The following is a 2,966-nucleotide window of genomic DNA, read 5'->3' as shown; positions in this document are numbered from 1 at the left end:
GTCTTTATAATAATGTGAAAAGCTGTTGAGGGCGGATTACTGCCACCTACTGGTCTAGCGGATGTACTACTTCCCTCTTCAACCTCTAGGGTACACGTTCTTCTTCTTCGTCTTCTTCTTCTCTTCGTTTTTTGGCAGGTTGCAAACAACTTTTAAAGGTGCATACCGCCACCTACTGTACAAGAGTGTGTATCACCATGTCACTTAGCTCATATTCTATTATTCAATTTTGTGCTTTTTAAAAAGGTAAAAAGTGCCCTCCTGATCTCTCTTATTCCTTCTTCCTCCCCTTCTGTTCCCAATACCCCTTTTAGATCCCACGCCCGTCCTTTGTCATGTAAGACCCTTCTATCAGATTCATATATGGTACAATGCATGATGACATGTTCTACATTTTCTTTATCTCCACAGTTAGCACACATATTACTATTTCTTTTCCCTAGAACAGCCAACGTACTATTTAATCCTGTGTGATCTAATCTGAGTCTTGTTATTATTATTTCCTCTCTTCTGTTCTTTTCTTTATAGATCTTTATTTTAACTGATTTTTGAATTTATTAAAATCTCCTTCCTTTCAGATCTTCATCCCACTTATTCTGCCAAATCTCCATTCCTGTATTCTTAATCAGGGCTTTCCCTTCTCCTTTTCCTAATGTAATTGAAATTGAGATTTCCTTTTGTAAAGTTTTTTTTGCAAGCCAGTCAGCACCCTCATTTCCTTTCAGTCCCTCATGAGCTGGCACCCAACAAAACTGCACATCAATACCATCTCTATGGATCCTAAACTAATTTTGAAATAGTTCTATGATAAGATCTTCTCTATCACTTTTCCTCGATTGGATGCTTCCCAAAACAGCGACTGAATCAGTGCATATAACCACCCTATCCGGTTTAACCTCTTCAACCCATTGTAACCCTATTATGACTGCCACTAATTCTGCTGTATATACTGATAAATAATAGGAAAGTCTTTTAGCTATAGTTATTTTCAATTCAGGGATGTATACACCAATTCCCACACTCCCTTGCTTATTCTTTGACCCATCTGTGTAAATTTTAAGGTAGTTGAAATACTTATTTCTTACATATAAACTTGCTTTGTTACCCACTTCATTTGTTTGCCATTCTCTTTTCTTCTCTAATATATTAATATCTACTTCTGTTGCTGGATAAAGCCATGGTGGAATATTACTAATTGGGGTAGTCCTAGTGAACTCTATAGCCTCCAAGCCATATTCACTAGCTCTTTCTTTCGATGTCCATCCAAATCCACTTCACTTAAATTTGTCATATTCCCAGCAGTTCTGAATTGTTATTTTTGTGGGGTTTTCCTCTCCACTTCCTTTTAACCTAATCCAGTATGTAAGTGATAATTTTTCTCTTCTGAACTCCAATGGTATTTCACCTGCTTCTATTAGGACAGCATTAATGGGGGTTGACTTTATGGCTCCTATACATAGCCGTAGAGCTCTATACTGTAATCTGTCTACATTTTGTAGTATTGTCTTAGCTGCTGCTCCATAGACTATACATCCATAATCAATTGTCGATCTCATAATAGCTCTGTATATATCAATCCACTGCTTATCAGCCCCCCAATCATATCAAGCCACTGCTCTTAGTAAATTTATTACTTTCTTGCATTTTGATTCTATATGTTTAATATGCACTTTCCATGTGTATTTATCATCTAGCCATAGTCCTAAGTACTTAAACTCAGACACCCTCTCCATTGGCTTCCCATATAGTGTCAGCTTCTCAACATCAATCTTTTGCTTATTTGTAAATATCATATAGCATGATTTACTCATTGACAGCTTAAACCCCCATTTAAATGACCATTTATCCCCTTTCTTTATTGCTTCTCTTAATTTTCCTATTACATATTTCACATTTCTTCACCTTATCCATATAGCCCCATCATCTGCATATAATGCAGATTTGATACAGCCTTCAAGATCTGAGAAAATGTAATTTATCATGATATTAAACAGTGTAGGACTGATTACACTACCCTGTAGGATACCATTATCAATTTCAATGTCCTTAGAAACTTCCTCCCCAACCTTGACTTTAATTTTCCTGTCTGATAAAAAGTCTAGTATCCAATTACATAATCTCCCTCCCATACCCATATTACTTAATTTAATGAGCAGCCCTTCCCTCCACATGGAATCGTATGCCTTTTCAGTGTCAAAATAGACTATTGCCATTAACTCTTTCATTTTCATAGCCTTTTCCACTTCATTACTTACTAGAACAAGAGTGTCAGTTGTGGATCTTCATTTTCTAAATCCAAACTGATACTTGCATAATAATCCTCTCTGTTCCAGAACATGTGTTAATCTACTTACTATTATTTTTTCCATCCATTTACATAAGTGTGAGGTCAAAGCTATGGGCCTGTAATTTCCTGGATTAGCAGGATCTTTCCCTGGTTTGTTGAATGGTAATATTATCACCTCTTTCCACACCTTCTGTATAACCCCTTCCCTCCATATTTTATTAAAGAGTCTCTGTATAATCTTCAAAGTTTCCATAGGCATCTGTCTAAACATGGCATAACTTAACTGATCTTGTCCTGGGGCTGAATACCCGGTGTCTTGCAAAGCTATTTTAAGTTCCGACATTGAAATATCCACATCAAGAGCTGACATATCATCTTCTCTCTTTTCCCTCACATTTTCATTTACTCTGATTGCCCGTTCTTTTTCTTGTCTATGTATATCATCTAGATGTTCACCACTGTGTATTGCAGCAAATGAGATTCCCAGAACATCCGCCTTCTCTTTGTCTGTTACTGCCATCTTCTCTCCATCTACTAATGCAGGGATTTTTGTTACCTTCCTTTTACCACTCATTTGTTTAAACATGTTCCAGATATCTTTTAGTTCGGTTTCACTACCAATGGTGGAACAGAATTCCCTCCATGTCCTCTTTTTGGTATTTTTAATTGTCCTTTGGGC

Source organism: Myxocyprinus asiaticus, chromosome 30 (assembly GCF_019703515.2).
Source record: "Myxocyprinus asiaticus isolate MX2 ecotype Aquarium Trade chromosome 30, UBuf_Myxa_2, whole genome shotgun sequence".
NCBI classification, from domain to species: domain Eukaryota; kingdom Metazoa; phylum Chordata; class Actinopteri; order Cypriniformes; family Catostomidae; genus Myxocyprinus; species Myxocyprinus asiaticus.
This window is presented reverse-complemented; position numbering follows the sequence as displayed.